Raw genomic sequence first — 26,442 nt, forward strand, 5'->3', positions numbered from 1 at the left:
CTTTGCATCTACTTGCCGATATGTTCGTATCGATCCACTCCATTCAAATGGCATGGGTTTTAGAGGTCTCAGTGGTATTCTGTTCTTGGTCGGTTTCCTCTGAACTGAATCGCAAAACCGGTTCTCTCCGAAACTCAGACATCGTCGCCCACTTTTTGGACGGATACCACCGATTGTGAATAACCTCAGAGAGAGAGAGAGAGAGACAAGTGACAGACAGTCGCCGTGGAATCCAGGATCTGAATGGCTTCTGTCTGCGCGAGAATGATGCTACGTGTTGCTGAGGGAGCAAAAATGGTTCATTTTTAACCGTCCCTTCCGTGTTGGACTGCCTGCAGTCCCTCAGCTCAGGGCGGTGGGGATGACTCTCAGTGAGTGAAGGTTTCACATGGATTCTCTTCATCTGGGACACTTGGGGCTCAGATGTTAACTGCTGCGCGGTCGCAGCAAAGAAAGCGATGCCCGCTTTGCAATAGACTTTCTGTAAGATTGCTGCGTGAAGACGATTTCTGAACACCAAGCGGGCTGCACAACAATGTGAATTTACCTGGGCGAAGAGTCCTCGGTGTTCATTTCTCTCTGTCCTGCCAGCACAGCATCTTTCTGTCACTCCGATAACAGACCTTTGGAGAAAGTTCACAATCAAAGTTGTTCATGTTCCCCGCATTAATGTAACTGACACCTCTCACCCCAAGAGTTTCAGAGAGAGAGAGAGAGAGAAAGAGGGAGAGAAAGCAGAAGAGCGAATGGACTCTTACCCTCCCCCAACCCTACATTCCCCCACCCCCCTCCCCCCAGAACAACGTGCAAGTAGAAATAAAATGGTTTAATTATCCGCCAGTGGAGATAGTCCAGTTCCTGGGGATGAGACAAACATCAGCCCCCCCGGGGACAGAATGACAAGCAGATGTTCTGGAAAGGCTTTGCTGCTTGCAATTCTTGCAGCAATGTGGAATGTACTTCACACTGAGCAAGTTTCAGCTGGCTCAGAGTCTCCAATGTTCATTGCTGTGTTTGCCGCCAGCTCAGAGAGAGAACAATAGGCAGGACGTAGGAGTGAATAACGATCCGCGTGAGAATGCGAATAACTGTTAATGGAGACTGTTAGTGGCTAACAATACGTCGTGTGTCATAGCAGACGAGGTGATAAACAGGAGTCTTTTGTGTGGTAGGGGTCAAGGACATGGGGGAGTTCAGGCCCTATAGTTATAGAACTCGATATTGAAGACCGGAGGGCTGTAAGGTCTCCAAGTGGAAAATGAGATGTTGTTCTTTCATCTGGAGCTCGAACACTGCTGCAAGCCTGAGACAGGGATGTTGGCCAGGGAACAGGGTGATGTGTTAAAGTGGCAGGCAACCGCAAGGTCAGGGCCTTGAGTTTCTGCGGGCAGAAGCGGGATGTTCTGCAAAGCAGTCACCCAGTTTATGCTTCATGCTACGTTGGGCAAACGACACTGTGAGCAGCGAATGCGGTGGAATGAAATAGCAGCAGGGAGACTGGATGAGAAGCAACTGTTCGGGAAAGTCTTTGCCGCTTGCAATTCTGAGAGCAATCTCAAATGTATTTCATACTGAGCATGTCTCAGGTCGCTCAAGAGGTCTGGGGCATTACGTACGTGCGTGCTTTCTGGCTCGTTGGTCTAGGCGTATGGTTCTCGCTTACGGTCTGTTCCTGCGCTGATTTGCGAGAGGTCCCGGGTTCAAATCCCGCACGAGCTCGTGTTTGTCTTTTAAACTTGACTTGTGCAAAACTGCTTGATTAACTTTCTCAAAAAGCACCTTCGTGAAACCAGCGTGGGCTGCCTGGAGTACGAATGAGGCAGAAAACAGAGAAATGAAATGGTTGGAGATCGTGTTCAACAAGCTACTTGGATGCTGCCTGAACTGCTGTGCTCTTCCAGCACCACTAATACAGAATCTGGTTTCCAGCATCTGCAGTCATTGTTTTTACCATAGTGCTCAACAGGTTGACGTGAGTGGTGCGGTGTTTGAGGAATGTCAGCAATCAAGGTAGATTGGAAAATTGGGACAGCTCTCCTCGGAGAACCGAACTTTTCCAAGTCATGAGGGACCTAGAAACAGGAAATAATGTTGTGAAAATGCTCCCACGCCTGAAAGGATCCATAACGATTCGGCAGAATTTTAAGTCACGAGGAAAAGAAGTAAAAGTGACATTAGGAAGAACGTTTTCGTACGGGGAGTGGTGAGGGTCAGTAAGTCCCTGTCTGACATTGACAAAGAGGAAGATTCAATGGACCCAAAAGGGAATTCGGTGGTCACGTTCAGATGTGCAGATTTCCGCTGAGAAGGCGAGAGAATGAAACGACTAGAGTCACACGTTTACTTAAGTGTAGAACCAGCAGAGCGAAGGTGGGCCGCAGAGCCACCGTCTGCGCTGTGACACATGTTGTGATTCAGTGTGAAATCACAGTTCGTCCGACAGAATGTGGGAATTTAGAAAAAAGTTTATATTTACACAGCCTCCATACGTCTGCGAAACAGCAAATCACACGACAGGAGTGGAGGTCTTTGACATCAGGCTCGAAGGTGCCTGCCGCGTGCCAGACAAAAACCTGAAGTGTTCTGTGCAACCAGCTCCCCAAGCGGCAGCAGAGTGGCGCAGCGGGAGCGTGCTGCGCCCATAACCCAGAGGTCGATGGATCGAAACCATCCTCTGCTATCGTTCACTGTCACCTTGATCTGCTTTCTTCAGCAAGCTGCCTTTGCATCTACTTGCAGATATGTTCATATCGATCCACTCCATTCAAACGGCATGGGTTTTAGAGGTCTCAGTGGTATTCTGTTCTTGGTCGGTTTCCTCTGAACTGAATCGCAAAACCGGTTCTCTACGATGCTAATGAGCTGTTAAAGTTGAAACTCAGACATCGTCCCCCACTTTTTGGACGGATACCACCGATTGTGAATAACCTCAGAGAGAGAGAGAGAGAGACAAGTGACAGACAGTCGCCGTGGAATCCAGGATCTGAATGGCTTCTGTCTGCGCGAGAATGATGCTACGTGTTGCTGAGGGAGCAAAAATGGTTCATTTTTAACCGTCCCTTCCGTGTTGGACTGCCTGCAGTCCCTCAGCTCAGGGCGGTGGGGATGACTCTCAGTGAGTGAAGGTTTCACATGGATTCTCTTCATCTGGGACACTTGGGGCTCAGATGTTAACTGCTGCGCGGTCGCAGCAAAGAAAGCGATGCCCGCTTTGCAATAGACTTTCTGTAAGATTGCTGCGTGAAGACGATTTCTGAACACCAAGCGGGCTGCACAACAATGTGAATTTACCTGGGCGAAGAGTCCTCGGTGTTCATTTCTCTCTGTCCTGCCAGCACAGCATCTTTCTGTCACTCCGATAACAGACCTTTGGAGAAAGTTCACAATCAAAGTTGTTCATGTTCCCCGCATTAATGTAACTGACACCTCTCACCCCAAGAGTTTCAGAGAGAGAGAGAGAGAGAAAGAGGGAGAGAAAGCAGAAGAGCGAATGGACTCTTACCCTCCCCCAACCCTACATTCCCCCACCCCCCTCCCCCCAGAACAACGTGCAAGTAGAAATAAAATGGTTTAATTATCCGCCAGTGGAGATAGTCCAGTTCCTGGGGATGAGACAAACATCAGCCCCCCCGGGGACAGAATGACAAGCAGATGTTCTGGAAAGGCTTTGCTGCTTGCAATTCTTGCAGCAATGTGGAATGTACTTCACACTGAGCAAGTTTCAGCTGGCTCAGAGTCTCCAATGTTCATTGCTGTGTTTGCCGCCAGCTCAGAGAGAGAACAATAGGCAGGACGTAGGAGTGAATAACGATCCGCGTGAGAATGCGAATAACTGTTAATGGAGACTGTTAGTGGCTAACAATACGTCGTGTGTCATAGCAGACGAGGTGATAAACAGGAGTCTTTTGTGTGGTAGGGGTCAAGGACATGGGGGAGTTCAGGCCCTATAGTTATAGAACTCGATATTGAAGACCGGAGGGCTGTAAGGTCTCCAAGTGGAAAATGAGATGTTGTTCTTTCATCTGGAGCTCGAACACTGCTGCAAGCCTGAGACAGGGATGTTGGCCAGGGAACAGGGTGATGTGTTAAAGTGGCAGGCAACCGCAAGGTCAGGGCCTTGAGTTTCTGCGGGCAGAAGCGGGATGTTCTGCAAAGCAGTCACCCAGTTTATGCTTCATGCTACGTTGGGCAAACGACACTGTGAGCAGCGAATGCGGTGGAATGAAATAGCAGCAGGGAGACTGGATGAGAAGCAACTGTTCGGGAAAGTCTTTGCCGCTTGCAATTCTGAGAGCAATCTCAAATGTATTTCATACTGAGCATGTCTCAGGTCGCTCAAGAGGTCTGGGGCATTACGTACGTGCGTGCTTTCTGGCTCGTTGGTCTAGGCGTATGGTTCTCGCTTACGGTCTGTTCCTGCGCTGATTTGCGAGAGGTCCCGGGTTCAAATCCCGCACGAGCTCGTGTTTGTCTTTTAAACTTGACTTGTGCAAAACTGCTTGATTAACTTTCTCAAAAAGCACCTTCGTGAAACCAGCGTGGGCTGCCTGGAGTACGAATGAGGCAGAAAACAGAGAAATGAAATGGTTGGAGATCGTGTTCAACAAGCTACTTGGATGCTGCCTGAACTGCTGTGCTCTTCCAGCACCACTAATACAGAATCTGGTTTCCAGCATCTGCAGTCATTGTTTTTACCATAGTGCTCAACAGGTTGACGTGAGTGGTGCGGTGTTTGAGGAATGTCAGCAATCAAGGTAGATTGGAAAATTGGGACAGCTCTCCTCGGAGAACCGAACTTTTCCAAGTCATGAGGGACCTAGAAACAGGAAATAATGTTGTGAAAATGCTCCCACGCCTGAAAGGATCCATAACGATTCGGCAGAATTTTAAGTCACGAGGAAAAGAAGTAAAAGTGACATTAGGAAGAACGTTTTCGTACGGGGAGTGGTGAGGGTCAGTAAGTCCCTGTCTGACATTGACAAAGAGGAAGATTCAATGGACCCAAAAGGGAATTCGGTGGTCACGTTCAGATGTGCAGATTTCCGCTGAGAAGGCGAGAGAATGAAACGACTAGAGTCACACGTTTACTTAAGTGTAGAACCAGCAGAGCGAAGGTGGGCCGCAGAGCCACCGTCTGCGCTGTGACACATGTTGTGATTCAGTGTGAAATCACAGTTCGTCCGACAGAATGTGGGAATTTAGAAAAAAGTTTATATTTACACAGCCTCCATACGTCTGCGAAACAGCAAATCACACGACAGGAGTGGAGGTCTTTGACATCAGGCTCGAAGGTGCCTGCCGCGTGCCAGACAAAAACCTGAAGTGTTCTGTGCAACCAGCTCCCCAAGCGGCAGCAGAGTGGCGCAGCGGGAGCGTGCTGCGCCCATAACCCAGAGGTCGATGGATCGAAACCATCCTCTGCTATCGTTCACTGTCACCTTGATCTGCTTTCTTCAGCAAGCTGCCTTTGCATCTACTTGCAGATATGTTCATATCGATCCACTCCATTCAAACGGCATGGGTTTTAGAGGTCTCAGTGGTATTCTGTTCTTGGTCGGTTTCCTCTGAACTGAATCGCAAAACCGGTTCTCTACGATGCTAATGAGCTGTTAAAGTTGAAACTCAGACATCGTCCCCCACTTTTTGGACGGATACCACCGATTGTGAATAACCTCAGAGAGAGAGAGAGAGAGACAAGTGACAGACAGTCGCCGTGGAATCCAGGGGCTGAATGGCTTCTGTCTGCGCGAGAATGATGCTACGTGTTGCTGAGGGAGCAAAAATGGTTCATTTTTAACCGTCCCTTCCGTGTTGGACTGCCTGCAGTCCCTCAGCTCAGGGCGGTGGGGATGACTCTCAGTGAGTGAAGGTTTCACACGGATTCTCTTCATCTGGGACACTTGGGGCTCAGATGTTAACTGCTGCGCGGTCGCAGCAAAGAAAGCGATGCCCGCTTTGCAATAGACTTTCTGTAAGATTGCTGCGTGAAGACGATTTCTGAACACCAAGCAGGCTGCACAACAATGTGAATTTACCTGGGCGAAGAGTCCTCGGTGTTCATTTCTCTCTGTCCTGCCAGCACAGCATCTTTCTGTCTCTCCGATAACAGACCTTTGGAGAAAGTTCACAATCAAAGTTGTTCATGTTCCCCGCATTAATGTAACTGACACCTCTCACCCCAAGAGTTTCAGAGAGAGAGAGAGAGAGAAAGAGGGAGAGAAAGCAGAAGAGCGAATGGACTCTTACCCTCCCCCAACCCTACATTCCCCCACCCCCCTCCCCCCAGAACAACGTGCAAGTAGAAATAAAATGGTTTAATTATCCGCCAGTGGAGATAGTCCAGTTCCTGGGGATGAGACAAACATCAGCCCCCCCGGGGACAGAATGACAAGCAGATGTTCTGGAAAGGCTTTGCTGCTTGCAATTCTTGCAGCAATGTGGAATGTACTTCACACTGAGCAAGTTTCAGCTGGCTCAGAGTCTCCAATGTTCATTGCTGTGTTTGCCGCCAGCTCAGAGAGAGAACAATAGGCAGGACGTAGGAGTGAATAACGATCCGCGTGAGAATGCGAATAACTGTTAATGGAGACTGTTAGTGGCTAACAATACGTCGTGTGTCATAGCAGACGAGGTGATAAACAGGAGTCTTTTGTGTGGTAGGGGTCAAGGACATGGGGGAGTTCAGGCCCTATAGTTATAGAACTCGATATTGAAGACCGGAGGGCTGTAAGGTCTCCAAGTGGAAAATGAGATGTTGTTCTTTCATCTGGAGCTCGAACACTGCTGCAAGCCTGAGACAGGGATGTTGGCCAGGGAACAGGGTGATGTGTTAAAGTGGCAGGCAACCGCAAGGTCAGGGCCTTGAGTTTCTGCGGGCAGAAGCGGGATGTTCTGCGAAGCAGTCACCCAGTTTATGCTTCATGCTACGTTGGGCAAACGACACTGTGAGCAGCGAATGCGGTGGAATGAAATAGCAGCAGGGAGACTGGATGAGAAGCAACTGTTCGGGAAAGTCTTTGCCGCTTGCAATTCTGAGAGCAATCTCAAATGTATTTCATACTGAGCATGTCTCAGGTCGCTCAAGAGGTCTGGGGCATTAGCTACGTGCGTGCTTTCTGGCTCGTTGGTCTAGGCGTATGATTCTCGCTTACGGTCTGTTCCTGCGCTGATTTGCGAGAGGTCCCGGGTTCAAATCCCGGACGAGCTCGTGTTTGTTTTTTAAACTTGACTTGTGCAAAACTGCTTGATTAACTTTCTCAAAAAGCACCTTCGTGAAACCAGCGTGGGCTGCCTGGAGTACGAATGAGGCAGAAAACAGAGAAATGAAATGGTTGGAGATCGTGTTCAACAAGCTACTTGGATGCTGCCTGAACTGCTGTGCTCTTCCAGCACCACTAATCCAGAATCTGGTTTCCAGCATCTGCAGTCATTGTTTTTACCATAGTGCTCAACAGGTTGACGTGAGTGGTGCGGTGTTTGAGGAATGTCAGCAATCAAGGTAGATTGGAAAATTGGGACAGCTCTCCTCGGAGAACCGAACTTTTCCAAGTCATGAGGGACCTAGAAACAGGAAATAATGTTGTGAAAATGCTCCCACGCCTGAAAGGATCCATAACGATTCGGCAGAATTTTAAGTCACGAGGAAAAGAAGTAAAAGTGACATTAGGAAGAACGTTTTCGTACGGGGAGTGGTGAGGGTCAGTAAGTCCCTGTCTGACATTGACAAAGAGGAAGATTCAATGGACCCAAAAGGGAATTCGGTGGTCACGTTCAGATGTGCAGATTTCCGCTGAGAAGGCGAGAGAATGAAACGACTAGAGTCACACGTTTACTTAAGTGTAGAACCAGCAGAGCGAAGGTGGGCCGCAGAGCCACCGTCTGCGCTGTGACACATGTTGTGATTCAGTGTGAAATCACAGTTCGTCCGACAGAATGTGGGAATTTAGAAAAAAGTTTATATTTACACAGCCTCCATACGTCTGCGAAACAGCAAATCACACGACAGGAGTGGAGGTCTTTGACATCAGGCTCGAAGGTGCCTGCCGCGTGCCAGACAAAAACCTGAAGTGTTCTGTGCAACCAGCTCCCCAAGCGGCAGCAGAGTGGCGCAGCGGGAGCGTGCTGCGCCCATAACCCAGAGGTCGATGGATCGAAACCATCCTCTGCTATCGTTCACTGTCACCTTGATCTGCTTTCTTCAGCAAGCTGCCTTTGCATCTACTTGCAGATATGTTCATATCGATCCACTCCATTCAAACGGCATGGGTTTTAGAGGTCTCAGTGGTATTCTGTTCTTGGTCGGTTTCCTCTGAACTGAATCGCAAAACCGGTTCTCTACGATGCTAATGAGCTGTTAAAGTTGAAACTCAGACATCGTCCCCCACTTTTTGGACGGATACCACCGATTGTGAATAACCTCAGAGAGAGAGAGAGAGAGACAAGTGACAGACAGTCGCCGTGGAATCCAGGGGCTGAATGGCTTCTGTCTGCGCGAGAATGATGCTACGTGTTGCTGAGGGAGCAAAAATGGTTCATTTTTAACCGTCCCTTCCGTGTTGGACTGCCTGCAGTCCCTCAGCTCAGGGCGGTGGGGATGACTCTCAGTGAGTGAAGGTTTCACACGGATTCTCTTCATCTGGGACACTTGGGGCTCAGATGTTAACTGCTGCGCGGTCGCAGCAAAGAAAGCGATGCCCGCTTTGCAATAGACTTTCTGTAAGATTGCTGCGTGAAGACGATTTCTGAACACCAAGCAGGCTGCACAACAATGTGAATTTACCTGGGCGAAGAGTCCTCGGTGTTCATTTCTCTCTGTCCTGCCAGCACAGCATCTTTCTGTCTCTCCGATAACAGACCTTTGGAGAAAGTTCACAATCAAAGTTGTTCATGTTCCCCGCATTAATGTAACTGACACCTCTCACCCCAAGAGTTTCAGAGAGAGAGAGAGAGAGAAAGAGGGAGAGAAAGCAGAAGAGCGAATGGACTCTTACCCTCCCCCAACCCTACATTCCCCCACCCCCCTCCCCCCAGAACAACGTGCAAGTAGAAATAAAATGGTTTAATTATCCGCCAGTGGAGATAGTCCAGTTCCTGGGGATGAGACAAACATCAGCCCCCCCGGGGACAGAATGACAAGCAGATGTTCTGGAAAGGCTTTGCTGCTTGCAATTCTTGCAGCAATGTGGAATGTACTTCACACTGAGCAAGTTTCAGCTGGCTCAGAGTCTCCAATGTTCATTGCTGTGTTTGCCGCCAGCTCAGAGAGAGAACAATAGGCAGGACGTAGGAGTGAATAACGATCCGCGTGAGAATGCGAATAACTGTTAATGGAGACTGTTAGTGGCTAACAATACGTCGTGTGTCATAGCAGACGAGGTGATAAACAGGAGTCTTTTGTGTGGTAGGGGTCAAGGACATGGGGGAGTTCAGGCCCTATAGTTATAGAACTCGATATTGAAGACCGGAGGGCTGTAAGGTCTCCAAGTGGAAAATGAGATGTTGTTCTTTCATCTGGAGCTCGAACACTGCTGCAAGCCTGAGACAGGGATGTTGGCCAGGGAACAGGGTGATGTGTTAAAGTGGCAGGCAACCGCAAGGTCAGGGCCTTGAGTTTCTGCGGGCAGAAGCGGGATGTTCTGCGAAGCAGTCACCCAGTTTATGCTTCATGCTACGTTGGGCAAACGACACTGTGAGCAGCGAATGCGGTGGAATGAAATAGCAGCAGGGAGACTGGATGAGAAGCAACTGTTCGGGAAAGTCTTTGCCGCTTGCAATTCTGAGAGCAATCTCAAATGTATTTCATACTGAGCATGTCTCAGGTCGCTCAAGAGGTCTGGGGCATTAGCTACGTGCGTGCTTTCTGGCTCGTTGGTCTAGGCGTATGATTCTCGCTTACGGTCTGTTCCTGCGCTGATTTGCGAGAGGTCCCGGGTTCAAATCCCGGACGAGCTCGTGTTTGTTTTTTAAACTTGACTTGTGCAAAACTGCTTGATTAACTTTCTCAAAAAGCACCTTCGTGAAACCAGCGTGGGCTGCCTGGAGTACGAATGAGGCAGAAAACAGAGAAATGAAATGGTTGGAGATCGTGTTCAACAAGCTACTTGGATGCTGCCTGAACTGCTGTGCTCTTCCAGCACCACTAATCCAGAATCTGGTTTCCAGCATCTGCAGTCATTGTTTTTACCATAGTGCTCAACAGGTTGACGTGAGTGGTGCGGTGTTTGAGGAATGTCAGCAATCAAGGTAGATTGGAAAATTGGGACAGCTCTCCTCGGAGAACCGAACTTTTCCAAGTCATGAGGGACCTAGAAACAGGAAATAATGTTGTGAAAATGCTCCCACGCCTGAAAGGATCCATAACGATTCGGCAGAATTTTAAGTCACGAGGAAAAGAAGTAAAAGTGACATTAGGAAGAACGTTTTCGTACGGGGAGTGGTGAGGGTCAGTAAGTCCCTGTCTGACATTGACAAAGAGGAAGATTCAATGGACCCAAAAGGGAATTCGGTGGTCACGTTCAGATGTGCAGATTTCCGCTGAGAAGGCGAGAGAATGAAACGACTAGAGTCACACGTTTACTTAAGTGTAGAACCAGCAGAGCGAAGGTGGGCCGCAGAGCCACCGTCTGCGCTGTGACACATGTTGTGATTCAGTGTGAAATCACAGTTCGACCGACAGAATGTGGGAATTTAGAAAAAAGTTTATATTTACACAGCCTCCATACGTCTGCGAAACAGCATATCACACGACAGTAGTGGAGGTCTTTGACATCAGGCTCGAAGGTGCCTGCCGCGTGCCAGACAAAAACCTGAAGTGTTCTGTGCAACCAGTTCCCCAAGCGGCAGCAGAGTGGCGCAGCGGGAGCGTGCTGGGCCCATAACCCAGAGGTCGATGGATCGAAACCATCCTCTGCTATCGTTCGCTGTCATTTATCTGCTTTCTTCAGCAAGCTGCCTTTGCATCTACTTGCCGATATGTTCGTATCGATCCACTCCATTCAAACGGCATGGGTTTTAGAGGTCTCAGTGGTATTCTGTTCTTGGTCGGTTTCCTCTGAACTGAATCGCAAAACCGGTTCTCTACGAACCTCAGACATCGTCCCCCACTTTTTGGACGGATACCACCGATTGTGAATAACCTCAGAGAGAGAGAGAGAGACAAGTGACAGACAGTCGCCGTGGAATCCAGGGGCTGAATGGCTTCTGTCTGCGCGAGAATGATGCTACGTGTTGCTGAGGGAGCAAAAATGGTTCATTTTTAACCGTCCCTTCCGTGTTGGACTGCCTGCAGTCCCTCAGCTCAGGGCGGTGGGGATGACTCTCAGTGAGTGAAGGTTTCACACGGATTCTCTTCATCTGGGACACTTGGGGCTCAGATGTTAACTGCTGCGCGGTCGCAGCAAAGAAAGCGATGCCCGCTTTGCAATAGACTTTCTGTAAGATTGCTGCGTGAAGACGATTTCTGAACACCAAGCAGGCTGCACAACAATGTGAATTTACCTGGGCGAAGAGTCCTCGGTGTTCATTTCTCTCTGTCCTGCCAGCACAGCATCTTTCTGTCTCTCCGATAACAGACCTTTGGAGAAAGTTCACAATCAAAGTTGTTCATGTTCCCCGCATTAATGTAACTGACACCTCTCACCCCAAGAGTTTCAGAGAGAGAGAGAGAGAGAAAGAGGGAGAGAAAGCAGAAGAGCGAATGGACTCTTACCCTCCCCCAACCCTACATTCCCCCACCCCCCTCCCCCCAGAACAACGTGCAAGTAGAAATAAAATGGTTTAATTATCCGCCAGTGGAGATAGTCCAGTTCCTGGGGATGAGACAAACATCAGCCCCCCCGGGGACAGAATGACAAGCAGATGTTCTGGAAAGGCTTTGCTGCTTGCAATTCTTGCAGCAATGTGGAATGTACTTCACACTGAGCAAGTTTCAGCTGGCTCAGAGTCTCCAATGTTCATTGCTGTGTTTGCCGCCAGCTCAGAGAGAGAACAATAGGCAGGACGTAGGAGTGAATAACGATCCGCGTGAGAATGCGAATAACTGTTAATGGAGACTGTTAGTGGCTAACAATACGTCGTGTGTCATAGCAGACGAGGTGATAAACAGGAGTCTTTTGTGTGGTAGGGGTCAAGGACATGGGGGAGTTCAGGCCCTATAGTTATAGAACTCGATATTGAAGACCGGAGGGCTGTAAGGTCTCCAAGTGGAAAATGAGATGTTGTTCTTTCATCTGGAGCTCGAACACTGCTGCAAGCCTGAGACAGGGATGTTGGCCAGGGAACAGGGTGATGTGTTAAAGTGGCAGGCAACCGCAAGGTCAGGGCCTTGAGTTTCTGCGGGCAGAAGCGGGATGTTCTGCGAAGCAGTCACCCAGTTTATGCTTCATGCTACGTTGGGCAAACGACACTGTGAGCAGCGAATGCGGTGGAATGAAATAGCAGCAGGGAGACTGGATGAGAAGCAACTGTTCGGGAAAGTCTTTGCCGCTTGCAATTCTGAGAGCAATCTCAAATGTATTTCATACTGAGCATGTCTCAGGTCGCTCAAGAGGTCTGGGGCATTGCCTACGTGCGTGCTTTCTGGCTCGTTGGTCTAGGCGTATGATTCTCGCTTACGGTCTGTTCCTGCGCTGATTTGCGAGAGGTCCCGGGTTCAAATCCCGGACGAGCTCGTGTTTGTTTTTTAAACTTGACTTGTGCAAAACTGCTTGATTAACTTTCTCAAAAAGCACCTTCGTGAAACCAGCGTGGGCTGCCTGGAGTACGAATGAGGCAGAAAACAGAGAAATGAAATGGTTGGAGATCGTGTTCAACAAGCTACTTGGATGCTGCCTGAACTGCTGTGCTCTTCCAGCACCACTAATACAGAATCTGGTTTCCAGCATCTGCAGTCATTGTTTTTACCATAGTGCTCAACAGGTTGACGTGAGTGGTGCGGTGTTTGAGGAATGTCAGCAATCAAGGTAGATTGGAAAATTGGGACAGCTCTCCTCGGAGAACCGAACTTTTCCAAGTCATGAGGGACCTAGAAACAGGAAATAATGTTGTGAAAATGCTCCCACGCCTGAAAGGATCCATAACGATTCGGCAGAATTTTAAGTCACGAGGAAAAGAAGTAAAAGTGACATTAGGAAGAACGTTTTCGTACGGGGAGTGGTGAGGGTCAGTAAGTCCCTGTCTGACATTGACAAAGAGGAAGATTCAATGGACCCAAAAGGGAATTCGGTGGTCACGTTCAGATGTGCAGATTTCCGCTGAGAAGGCGAGAGAATGAAACGACTAGAGTCACACGTTTACTTAAGTGTAGAACCAGCAGAGCGAAGGTGGGCCGCAGAGCCACCGTCTGCGCTGTGACACATGTTGTGATTCAGTGTGAAATCACAGTTCGACCGACAGAATGTGGGAATTTAGAAAAAAGTTTATATTTACACAGCCTCCATACGTCTGCGAAACAGCATATCACACGACAGTAGTGGAGGTCTTTGACATCAGGCTCGAAGGTGCCTGCCGCGTGCCAGACAAAAACCTGAAGTGTTCTGTGCAACCAGCTCCCCAAGCGGCAGCAGAGTGGCGCAGCGGGAGCGTGCTGGGCCCATAACCCAGAGGTCGATGGATCGAAACCATCCTCTGCTATCGTTCGCTGTCATTTATCTGCTTTCTTCAGCAAGCTGCCTTTGCATCTACTTGCTGATATGTTCGTATCGATCCACTCCATTCAAACGGCATGGGTTTTAGAGGTCTCAGTGGTATTCTGTTCTTGGTCGGTTTCCTCTGAACTGAATCGCAAAACCGGTTCTCTACGAACCTCAGACATCGTCCCCCACTTTTTGGACGGATACCACCGATTGTGAATAACCTCAGAGAGAGAGAGAGAGACAAGTGACAGACAGTCGCCGTGGAATCCAGGGGCTGAATGGCTTCTGTCTGCGCGAGAATGATGCTACGTGTTGCTGAGGGAGCAAAAATGGTTCATTTTTAACCGTCCCTTCCGTGTTGGACTGCCTGCAGTCCCTCAGCTCAGGGCGGTGGGGATGACTCTCAGTGAGTGAAGGTTTCACACGGATTCTCTTCATCTGGGACACTTGGGGCTCAGATGTTAACTGCTGCGCGGTCGCAGCAAAGAAAGCGATGCCCGCTTTGCAATAGACTTTCTGTAAGATTGCTGCGTGAAGACGATTTCTGAACACCAAGCAGGCTGCACAACAATGTGAATTTACCTGGGCGAAGAGTCCTCGGTGTTCATTTCTCTCTGTCCTGCCAGCACAGCATCTTTCTGTCTCTCCGATAACAGACCTTTGGAGAAAGTTCACAATCAAAGTTGTTCATGTTCCCCGCATTAATGTAACTGACACCTCTCACCCCAAGAGTTTCAGAGAGAGAGAGAGAGAGAAAGAGGGAGAGAAAGCAGAAGAGCGAATGGACTCTTACCCTCCCCCAACCCTACATTCCCCCACCCCCCTCCCCCCAGAACAACGTGCAAGTAGAAATAAAATGGTTTAATTATCCGCCAGTGGAGATAGTCCAGTTCCTGGGGATGAGACAAACATCAGCCCCCCCGGGGACAGAATGACAAGCAGATGTTCTGGAAAGGCTTTGCTGCTTGCAATTCTTGCAGCAATGTGGAATGTACTTCACACTGAGCAAGTTTCAGCTGGCTCAGAGTCTCCAATGTTCATTGCTGTGTTTGCCGCCAGCTCAGAGAGAGAACAATAGGCAGGACGTAGGAGTGAATAACGATCCGCGTGAGAATGCGAATAACTGTTAATGGAGACTGTTAGTGGCTAACAATACGTCGTGTGTCATAGCAGACGAGGTGATAAACAGGAGTCTTTTGTGTGGTAGGGGTCAAGGACATGGGGGAGTTCAGGCCCTATAGTTATAGAACTCGATATTGAAGACCGGAGGGCTGTAAGGTCTCCAAGTGGAAAATGAGATGTTGTTCTTTCATCTGGAGCTCGAACACTGCTGCAAGCCTGAGACAGGGATGTTGGCCAGGGAACAGGGTGATGTGTTAAAGTGGCAGGCAACCGCAAGGTCAGGGCCTTGAGTTTCTGCGGGCAGAAGCGGGATGTTCTGCGAAGCAGTCACCCAGTTTATGCTTCATGCTACGTTGGGCAAACGACACTGTGAGCAGCGAATGCGGTGGAATGAAATAGCAGCAGGGAGACTGGATGAGAAGCAACTGTTCGGGAAAGTCTTTGCCGCTTGCAATTCTGAGAGCAATCTCAAATGTATTTCATACTGAGCATGTCTCAGGTCGCTCAAGAGGTCTGGGGCATTGCCTACGTGCGTGCTTTCTGGCTCGTTGGTCTAGGCGTATGATTCTCGCTTACGGTCTGTTCCTGCGCTGATTTGCGAGAGGTCCCGGGTTCAAATCCCGGACGAGCTCGTGTTTGTTTTTTAAACTTGACTTGTGCAAAACTGCTTGATTAACTTTCTCAAAAAGCACCTTCGTGAAACCAGCGTGGGCTGCCTGGAGTACGAATGAGGCAGAAAACAGAGAAATGAAATGGTTGGAGATCGTGTTCAACAAGCTACTTGGATGCTGCCTGAACTGCTGTGCTCTTCCAGCACCACTAATCCAGAATCTGGTTTCCAGCATCTGCAGTCATTGTTTTTACCATAGTGCTCAACAGGTTGACGTGAGTGGTGCGGTGTTTGAGGAATGTCAGCAATCAAGGTAGATTGGAAAATTGGGACAGCTCTCCTCGGAGAACCGAACTTTTCCAAGTCATGAGGGACCTAGAAACAGGAAATAATGTTGTGAAAATGCTCCCACGCCTGAAAGGATCCATAACGATTCGGCAGAATTTTAAGTCACGAGGAAAAGAAGTAAAAGTGACATTAGGAAGAACGTTTTCGTACGGGGAGTGGTGAGGGTCAGTAAGTCCCTGTCTGACATTGACAAAGAGGAAGATTCAATGGACCCAAAAGGGAATTCGGTGGTCACGTTCAGATGTGCAGATTTCCGCTGAGAAGGCGAGAGAATGAAACGACTAGAGTCACACGTTTACTTAAGTGTAGAACCAGCAGAGCGAAGGTGGGCCGCAGAGCCACCGTCTGCGCTGTGACACATGTTGTGATTCAGTGTGAAATCACAGTTCGACCGACAGAATGTGGGAATTTAGAAAAAAGTTTATATTTACACAGCCTCCATACGTCTGCGAAACAGCATATCACACGACAGTAGTGGAGGTCTTTGACATCAGGCTCGAAGGTGCCTGCCGCGTGCCAGACAAAAACCTGAAGTGTTCTGTGCAACCAGCTCCCCAAGCGGCAGCAGAGTGGCGCAGCGGGAGCGTGCTGGGCCCATAACCCAGAGGTCGATGGATCGAAACCATCCTCTGCTATCGTTCGCTGTCATTTATCTGCTTTCTTCAGCAAGCTGCCTTTGCATCTACTTGCCGATATGTTCGTATCGATCCACTCCATTCAAACGGCATGGGTTTTAGAGGTCTCAGTGGTATTCTGTTCTTGGTCGGTTTCCTCTGAACTGAATCGCAAAACCGGTTCTCTACGAACCTCAGACATCGTCCCCCACTTTTTGGACGGATACCACCGATTGTGAATAACCTCAGAGAGAGAGAGAGAGACAAGTGACAGACAGTCGCCGTGGAATCCAGGGGCTGAATGGCTTCTGTCTGCGCGAGAATGATGCTACGTGTTGCTGAGGGAGCAAAAATGGTTCATTTTTAACCGTCCCTTCCGTGTTGGACTGCCTGCAGTCCCTCAGCTCAGGGCGGTGGGGATGACTCTCAGTGAGTGAAGGTTTCACACGGATTCTCTTCATCTGGGACACTTGGGGCTCAGATGTTAACTGCTGCGCGGTCGCAGCAAAGAAAGCGATGCCCGCTTTGCAATAGACTTTCTGTAAGATTGCTGCGTGAAGACGATTTCTGAACACCAAGCAGGCTGCACAACAATGTGAATTTACCTGGGCGAAGAGTCCTCGGTGTTCATTTCTCTCTGTCCTGCCAGCACAGCATCTTTCTGTCTCTCCGATAACAGACCTTTGGAGAAAGTTCACAATCAAAGTTGTTCATGTTCCCCGCATTAATGTAACTGACACCTCTCACCCCAAGAGTTTCAGAGAGAGAGAGAGAGAGAAAGAGGGAGAGAAAGCAGAAGAGCGAATGGACTCTTACCCTCCCCCAACCCTACATTCCCCCACCCCCCTCCCCCCAGAACAACGTGCAAGTAGAAATAAAATGGTTTAATTATCCGCCAGTGGAGATAGTCCAGTTCCTGGGGATGAGACAAACATCAGCCCCCCCGGGGACAGAATGACAAGCAGATGTTCTGGAAAGGCTTTGCTGCTTGCAATTCTTGCAGCAATGTGGAATGTACTTCACACTGAGCAAGTTTCAGCTGGCTCAGAGTCTCCAATGTTCATTGCTGTGTTTGCCGCCAGCTCAGAGAGAGAACAATAGGCAGGACGTAGGAGTGAATAACGATCCGCGTGAGAATGCGAATAACTGTTAATGGAGACTGTTAGTGGCTAACAATACGTCGTGTGTCATAGCAGACGAGGTGATAAACAGGAGTCTTTTGTGTGGTAGGGGTCAAGGACATGGGGGAGTTCAGGCCCTATAGTTATAGAACTCGATATTGAAGACCGGAGGGCTGTAAGGTCTCCAAGTGGAAAATGAGATGTTGTTCTTTCATCTGGAGCTCGAACACTGCTGCAAGCCTGAGACAGGGATGTTGGCCAGGGAACAGGGTGATGTGTTAAAGTGGCAGGCAACCGCAAGGTCAGGGCCTTGAGTTTCTGCGGGCAGAAGCGGGATGTTCTGCGAAGCAGTCACCCAGTTTATGCTTCATGCTACGTTGGGCAAACGACACTGTGAGCAGCGAATGCGGTGGAATGAAATAGCAGCAGGGAGACTGGATGAGAAGCAACTGTTCGGGAAAGTCTTTGCCGCTTGCAATTCTGAGAGCAATCTCAAATGTATTTCATACTGAGCATGTCTCAGGTCGCTCAAGAGGTCTGGGGCATTGCCTACGTGCGTGCTTTCTGGCTCGTTGGTCTAGGCGTATGATTCTCGCTTACGGTCTGTTCCTGCGCTGATTTGCGAGAGGTCCCGGGTTCAAATCCCGGACGAGCTCGTGTTTGTTTTTTAAACTTGACTTGTGCAAAACTGCTTGATTAACTTTCTCAAAAAGCACCTTCGTGAAACCAGCGTGGGCTGCCTGGAGTACGAATGAGGCAGAAAACAGAGAAATGAAATGGTTGGAGATCGTGTTCAACAAGCTACTTGGATGCTGCCTGAACTGCTGTGCTCTTCCAGCACCACTAATACAGAATCTGGTTTCCAGCATCTGCAGTCATTGTTTTTACCATAGTGCTCAACAGGTTGACGTGAGTGGTGCGGTGTTTGAGGAATGTCAGCAATCAAGGTAGATTGGAAAATTGGGACAGCTCTCCTCGGAGAACCGAACTTTTCCAAGTCATGAGGGACCTAGAAACAGGAAATAATGTTGTGAAAATGCTCCCACGCCTGAAAGGATCCATAACGATTCGGCAGAATTTTAAGTCACGAGGAAAAGAAGTAAAAGTGACATTAGGAAGAACGTTTTCGTACGGGGAGTGGTGAGGGTCAGTAAGTCCCTGTCTGACATTGACAAAGAGGAAGATTCAATGGACCCAAAAGGGAATTCGGTGGTCACGTTCAGATGTGCAGATTTCCGCTGAGAAGGCGAGAGAATGAAACGACTAGAGTCACACGTTTACTTAAGTGTAGAACCAGCAGAGCGAAGGTGGGCCGCAGAGCCACCGTCTGCGCTGTGACACATGTTGTGATTCAGTGTGAAATCACAGTTCGACCGACAGAATGTGGGAATTTAGAAAAAAGTTTATATTTACACAGCCTCCATACGTCTGCGAAACAGCATATCACACGACAGTAGTGGAGGTCTTTGACATCAGGCTCGAAGGTGCCTGCCGCGTGCCAGACAAAAACCTGAAGTGTTCTGTGCAACCAGCTCCCCCAGCGGCAGCAGAGTGGCGCAGCGGGAGCGTGCTGGGCCCATAACCCAGAGGTCGATGGATCGAAACCATCCTCTGCTATCGTTCACTGTCACCTTGATTTGCTTTCTTCAGCAAGCTGCCTTTGCATCTATTTGCCGATGTTCAAACGGCGTGGGTTTTAGAGGTCTCAGTGGTGTTCTGTTCTTGGTCGGTTTCCTCTGAACTGAATCGCAAAACCGGTTCTCTGCGATGCTAATGAGCTGGTAGCGGTTTCGGCCATTCCCTGCAGTAATTCGCCACCCTGGTTCAGACGTCAATGACAAGCATTTCAGAAACCGCATCACGACTCAGACATCGTCCCCCACTATTCGGACGGATACCACCGATTGTGAAGAACCTCAGAGAGACAGAGTAGGACAAGTTCAAAGTTGCAATTTGATGCGTTCGTGTCAATGACGTCTCCTACCCCAAGTGATAGGGAGAGAGAACAGAAGAGTGAATGGGCTCTGCCTTCCACCAGCACAGCTTGCAAGTAGAAACAAAATGGTTCAATTATCCGCGAGTGGAGAGACCCCGGTCCCTGGGGACGGGACAAACAGCAGTGTCCTGGGAGCAGGAGACAGACTGAGAAGCAGATGTTCTTGAAACTCGTTGCTGCTTTAAATTCTGGGAGTAATGTACAATGTATTTCGTACTGAGCAAGTCTCAGCTGCTTCTGGAGCTGGCTGCGCCCATGGCATGTGGCTCGTTGGTCTCAGGGTATGAACAGGTTGACGTGAATGGTGCCGCGCCTGAGGAGTGTCAGTTCTGAAGGTAGATTGGAAAGTTGGGACAGATCTCCTTGAACCTATGGTTTCTGTGGAGGAGGAGGATAAGACCCAGAATATCGAATAAAATATTATAGTGTGAGCAACATAAATGATATATTGAAGAATCCGAGATTGCTGTTGAGGTTTTCATCTTTTAAAACGGGTTGTAGATTTCGGTTCATTAATCTGTAAATCCCAGAACTTTTTAAAAGTCACATTCTTCAGGTAATTTAAGGTTCTATAAAAGGAGGTGACACCTCAGGTCAGACAATGCATGAAAGCTGTGAGGGGAGGGTCTATCTGTATCCTAATCTTGAGTGAGACTGGTTCTATTTCCAAATATATAATCCTGCAAACACAGATTCACCCCAAAGACTTCTATATGTGACTGCATGCATGAGAGAGAGCGTGTGTGTGCGTGTGCATGCTGGGTACAGTGTGTGTGTGATGGAGTATAAGCATGTGAGATGGTGCATGCGTAGGTTTGAGTGTGGGGATGTATTACTGTGTGTCTGAGAGAGAGCATGTCTATCAGAGAGGGTCTGCACGAGCGTGTGAGTATGTAAGAGAGTGTGCTTGTGTGTGAGAGAGTGTATTGTGTCGCTGAGTCTCCTGTAGTGTGACGTGAACCCAGGGTCTCGGCTGAGGACATCCTCATGTGTTCTAAACTTGGCTATCAGCCTCTGCTCGGCCACTAGATCAAAGAGGGCTGAGGCACGAGAAAGGACGGACGGGGGCAATGGTGGTGGTGGAGAAGGGAGAGAAATGGAGTGGGGACAGAGGTTAGGGAGTAGAGAATGACGGGTTCAGAGGGTTGGGGAGAGAATTGGGGTGCAGTGTGAAGAGGGGAGAAAGGGCGGGGGCAGTGGGTGGGGAGAAAATGGACAAGGGGCAGAATGGGAAGCGAAAGACAGCACAAATCCCACCTTCCCCAGGACTGGTGTCAGTGTCCCACGAACTGGAACCCACTCTTTCCACAGCAGATTTGGAGCAACCATTTCTCAATATAAGCATGGCTAAGGCATATCATCCCTACAGGCCATTCACACCGACCTTCCCAACAGCATCCCACTTAGACTCACTCGATTACGCTACAGCCCTGCAGTTCCCCATGGCTATTTCCTGATGAAGGGTTTTGCCCAAAACGTCGATTCTCCTGCTCCTCAGATGCTGCCTGACCTGCTGTGCTTTTCCAGCACCACACTCTCGACCCTAATCTCCAGCTTCTACAGTCCTCACTTTCACCCTGTAAGGAGTGAATGTTATATGCCTAGTCTTTTAAATCTTTTAAAATCTTTTCCCCTCGCCCTAAACCTATACCCTGTAGTTTTGGAATACCTCTACCCTGGGGAAAAGACAGAAACGTTGAGCAGCCAGATAAAATGCAAAAGGAATAACATGTCAAGGCACAGGGGAAAAAAACATTTCGACAAAAAATTGCTTTGATATTTTTCTCTCGTATTCCCATTTGGACACTTAAAATTTGTCGTGATCTGAAGGTGCCCGTGTTGGACTGGGGTGTACGAAGTTAAAAATCACACAACACCAGGTTACAGTCCAATCGGCTTGTTTGGAAGCACCAGCTTTTGCAGCGCCGCTCCTTCATCAGGTGCTTGTGGAGTATAAGATCATAAATTCTGTGTCTTACGATCTTATACTCCACAACCACCTGATGAAGGAGCAGCGCTCTGAAAGCTAGTGCTTCCAAATAAGTCTGTTAGACTATAACCAGGTATTTTGTGATTTTTAACTTTAAAATTTCTAACAAATCCCTGCACACTGAGCATGCTCCGCAGTGTCAGCAAGCACTGCGCATGACCACCAGTGTCAGCAAAGCACTGCGCATATGCCTTGGTGACCGCAGAAACTGCGCGTCAGCTTCTTCCCATGGACCAATGAAGAACCTTGGAGGACCGGAAGGAGACTGGTCCTCCTGCCAATCAGGGCCGGCCATTGTCGAAATGTGGAGGTTGGACCGTGAGCTCTGAAGCTGCTGCTGCTCCTTTCTCTGTGAACTTCACCCCAGACTGTAACTTCCTTCCTCTGTCTCACTTTTGTGAGTACAACAGTCTGTTTCTCACCACTTTTTCCATTTTTTGTTTCATTCTGGAGTTCAATTGTTAACTTGCAGCAACTGAAAGGAAAGAGTGAATCGAGGGAGGGGACAGCATCTGGAAAAGTTGATCCAGGTCTGTGTTTCAATTTGCAAACACATGGCAAATGCAGTGACACAATCTATAACCTTTGATGTTTAAAAAAACGCAGAGAGGAGGCGCATTGTTTAAATGGTGATATGTTGAGATGGGGTGAAAGTGAGATGATGGAGGTCAGAGTTGAAAAGTGTGGCGCTGGAAAAGCACAGCAGGTTAGGCAGCAACTGAGGAGGAGGAGAGTCAATGTTTTGGGCACGAGCCCTTCATCAGGAATGATGTGTGGATGGAAAAAGGGGTCTCAGCGTCCTTCTACACCAGTCACTGCCAGTGGTCAGACAGGAGCAGCAAGCAATCAGCAAGGCAAGTGATATATTAGCAAGAGAAGTTGAGTTCAGAAGTGGGGCTGTCTTCCTGCAGTTAGGTCAGTCATTGAATGTATTCAAGGCTGAGTTCATTTGACTTTGAAGAACAAAGAAGTGGATGGGTATTTGGGGAAGGTAAGAAAATGGTTTTAAGACCAGTATAGACCAGTTACAGTCATACAGCATAGAAACAGACCATTAAGTCCAACTAGTCCGTGCTGACTGTGTTCTGAAACTAAACTAGTCCCACCTGCCAGTGTTTCGCCCAGACTCTCTGAACCTTTCCTATTACAATTGCAACATTTAAGAGGCATTTGGCTGGGTATATGAATAGGAAGGGTTTGGAGGGATATGGGCCGGGTGCTGGCAGGTGGGACTAGATTGGGTTGGGATATCTGGTCAGCATGGACGGGTTGGACCGAAGGGTCTGTTTCCATGCTGTACATCTCTAGGACTCTTTGTACTTATCCAAATGTCTTTTAAACACTGTAACTGTACCTGCATCCACCACCTCCTCTGGACATTGATACCACATGAGAACCAATTTTCTGTCTTAAAATAAAAAGGTGCCCCTCATGTCTTTTTAAAATATTTCTTCTCTCATCTTCAAAGTTTGCTCCCGAACCTTGAAACACCCATCCCGGGGAAAGAATACCTGCTGTTCACCTCATCGATACCCCTGAAAATTTTATAATCCTCTCTAAGGTAATCTCTCAACCTCCGATGCTACAGTGAAAAAAATCCCACCCTATCCACCGAGATGCCGGTATATTTATATCCAGTTATGAATTGTTGAATGCTGGTGCCGACTGGAAAGACCAAATGACCTATTCCTGCTCCCAATTCTCTCACTCTGTGCCCAGGACAGCAAGAGACCATATGACATAGGTGAAGAAATTAGGCAATTCAGCCCTTCAGATCTACTCCACCATTCAATCACAACTGATACGTTTCTCAACCTCATTTTGAAATTTTGATCTTGGAAAGGCAGATCAGGGCAGGATCTGCAAAGTTAATGACGAGTGTTGTTGACCAGATACCTTGGAGTTCTGGTTCATAGTTTCTTGAAAGTGGAGTCGCAGGTAGACAGGATTGCGAAGGAGGTGTTTGATGTGCTTGCCTTTATAGGTCTGTGCATTTCAGTACAGATGTTGGGAGGTCATGTTGCCCATGTACTGGACATTGATTAGACCACTTTTGGAATACTGTGTTCAGTTCTGGTTACCCTGCTACAGGAAAAGTGTTGTGAACCTTTGAAAGGGTTTGGCAAAGATTTACAAGGCTATTGCCAGAGTTGGAGCGTTTGAGCTCTCGAGAGAGGCTGAATAAGCCGGGGCTGTTTTCCCTGGAGCATTGGAGGCTGTGGGGTGACCTTATAGAAGTTCATAAGGAACATGGATAGGGTGAATAGCCAAAAACATTTCCACATAGTAGGGAAGTCCAAAACTAGAGGGCACAGATTTGAGGTGAGAGGGGAAAGATTTAAAAGGAACCTTATGGACAACTTTCTCACACAGACTGATGCAAGCGTGGAATGAGCTGCCAGAGGAAGTGTTGGAAGCTGGTATAATTACAGCATTTTAAATAGCATCTGGGAACAGGGTGAATTGAGAGGGATATAGGCTAAGTGCTGACAAATGGGACTATGTTAATTTGGGATATCTGGTCAGCACAGACAATTTGGACTGAAGGAAAGCAGAAATATTGTTGTGAAGACTGGAATTTCAGAGCAGCTTTCAAAGATATTTTGTCCTTACTGGGAGCAGAAGCTACAATGAAATCTTTCATTTGAGAGACAGCAACTGAGTAAGTGAGGACATCCAGGATTTTGATGGAATGTGGGAATTTGTTGCCATGTGGAGTTGAAGTGTTTCAAGTAAAGTGTCCTGAGCGGGAAGCCTAGTGAAGGGTTAGGTGGGTTTGTGTTTTAAACTGCTCATTTCGTTCAGCCCCCAACAATGTATTTCCAATGCTGTGCATCAGAAGGAGCGGTGAATCATTAACTGGTATCATCAGAAGTCTTACGGTTTTCAGTACTGCAGGTATTGCATTATTGTATCAGCATTGTCAAGGTCACTGGCAGCAGTGGGAGGTGTGCGCTCTATTCACTGGAAGCGATGAAGCAGTTAGATAACACACATATGAGAGGGCTGAGTGGGACTTGTTTTTCAATTTGCAGAAGTTGGGAGGTTGTGGGAGCTGTGGTTCTGGACAAACACAACTGCAGTAAATCATAGAAGCCCTACAGTGTGGAAGGAGGACATTCAACCCATCAAGTCCACACTGACCCATCGAACAGCATGCCACCCAGACTCACCCTATCTCGTTGTTTCTGCTGGTGGGTTAGACTAAGTAACAAGATTAGGGGTAGGTTTTAGGCATAGGAGGAGGAACTATGTTTCCTGGAGAGTGGTGAATCTGTGGAAGTCTTTGCCCAAGGAAACAATACAAGCAGGCATATTCAAGACAATCGATGGGATTTTGGATGGTAGGTGAATTTAGGGTAGTCAGGAATATGCAGGTAAGAGGAGCTGAGATGATGGATAGATCAGCCATGACCTTAAAGAATGGTGGAGTAGGCTCAATGGGCCAAATGGCCTTTTTCTGCACTGCAGGGATTTTATGATTGCTTCATATGGTGTATATCTGATATTCGCTGTTGTACACGCTGCATGGCTATGATTTTTCACCTTCTAATATAGTAATGGAATTACATCCTGTATTTCTTGTATTCATTTTTATTGAACAGGTCAGCAGGAAGTCTTTCGGCAACTTTACTGGCTTTCTTTCCTGAAGCAGCCTTGACATTTCATTTTCATACCCTTGATTCAGCTCCATTTCCAGCACCTTTGTAGGAAGGTTGTTCCAGGTCATTGTCACCTAAATGAAGTTTTCCTCTTTATATTCCTAATGCTACCTTGCTGAATGAGTGTTTTCAGGTTTCTGAGTCATGGATAATATATGATCAGCAGGTATCTGGCAATCTAAGGAATTGTCACCGACGTTATGTTCATTTGACTGTACCGACCATGACTTATTTCATGATTTCTTTTGCAGGAAGACATGGGGAAAGAAATCTGAAACCAAAAGATACATCAGCTTCGGACAGAGCCACTTGATTCATTGGGACTTGAATATCAGCAGCCATTCCAGTCGAGAAGAAATGTTTGCTTTTGTCTGCTTGGACACTGGTGTGGCAGGAAGAATACTGATACACCCGAATGAGGGAGATTCAGTGCGGTGACTGTGAAAAGTACAGTACTTCACACCAGTTACTCAGCTTGGAGGATCAAAGAGACCGTTCACTTGCTCACTGTACGGGAAGGGCTTCACCCGCTCCTCCCACCTGTAGAGACATCAGTGAGTTCACCGACCATCGCAGGGTGATTGAAGGAGCTTCGGCCGAGTGCCGTTATCGACTGCATTAATAACCCAGTTCTGGGGACTCCCGGCTTTGAATCTCACCACAGCAGGTGGCGGACCTCCAACCAACACTATACACCAGATATATTGATGACATTTCTTCCTCTGGACCCATGGTGAGGAGTCACTGAAACAACGATACTGTGATATTAACAAGTTTCATCCCACCATCACACTCGCCACACTCTTTAGTATCTGTCTCATTTTTGAACACATGCAGCTCTATCAAGGATGGATAGCTCAGCACTTCTCTGTCCCGCAAACCCACGGATAACCTGACAGTGCCTCACTTCTCTAGTGAAACATATTAAAACAGTTACCCCCTCTGGACAAGCCCTTCACATACATAGGATCTGTTCAGGTGAGGAGGAACATGGCAGACACTTGGAAGTACACAAGCATGCTCTCATAAGAACGGGGTACAATGTTCAACTCATCAACTGCCACTTCCAATGTGTCACAGCAAGAAACTGGAATGACTTCCTTTGGGAGACAGACACGAGCTGCAACCAAAATGGTACCATTTGTTGTCCAGTACTTCTCAGGAGCCGAAACACTACGCCATGTTCTTCACAGCCTGCAACACATTATTGATGAGAATGAGCACCTCGCCAAGACCTTCCCCACGCCTCCACTTCTCGCCTTCAAACAACTGCCAAACTTTAAACAGATAATTGTTCTCAGAAAACTGCCTGGCCTTCAGGACAACACGATACAACTCTGTCACGGCA

The 26,442-nt window shown here is 48.1% G+C and overlaps 1 protein-coding gene and 4 non-coding genes across 5 annotated transcripts in view; all 5 read left to right on the plus strand.

The window, feature by feature from the left end:
• The window catches only part of LOC140460100 (uncharacterized), a 157,730-nt gene that overhangs the window by 67,862 nt on the left and 63,426 nt on the right, over positions 1-26,442 (plus strand). The gene's annotated exons all lie outside the window — the stretch shown is intronic.
• trnam-cau (transfer RNA methionine (anticodon CAU)) lies at positions 10,841-10,912 on the plus strand. Its single transcript has one exon. It is a non-coding gene; the product is annotated as a tRNA-Met (tRNA).
• Positions 13,558-13,629, plus strand: trnam-cau (transfer RNA methionine (anticodon CAU)). The gene has a single exon. It is a non-coding gene; the product is annotated as a tRNA-Met (tRNA).
• On the plus strand, positions 16,275-16,346 carry trnam-cau (transfer RNA methionine (anticodon CAU)). Its single transcript has one exon. It is a non-coding gene; the product is annotated as a tRNA-Met (tRNA).
• Positions 18,992-19,063, plus strand: trnam-cau (transfer RNA methionine (anticodon CAU)). The gene has a single exon. It is a non-coding gene; the product is annotated as a tRNA-Met (tRNA).

This window comes from Chiloscyllium punctatum, chromosome 36 (genome assembly GCF_047496795.1).
Source record: "Chiloscyllium punctatum isolate Juve2018m chromosome 36, sChiPun1.3, whole genome shotgun sequence".
Lineage (NCBI taxonomy): Eukaryota > Metazoa > Chordata > Chondrichthyes > Orectolobiformes > Hemiscylliidae > Chiloscyllium > Chiloscyllium punctatum.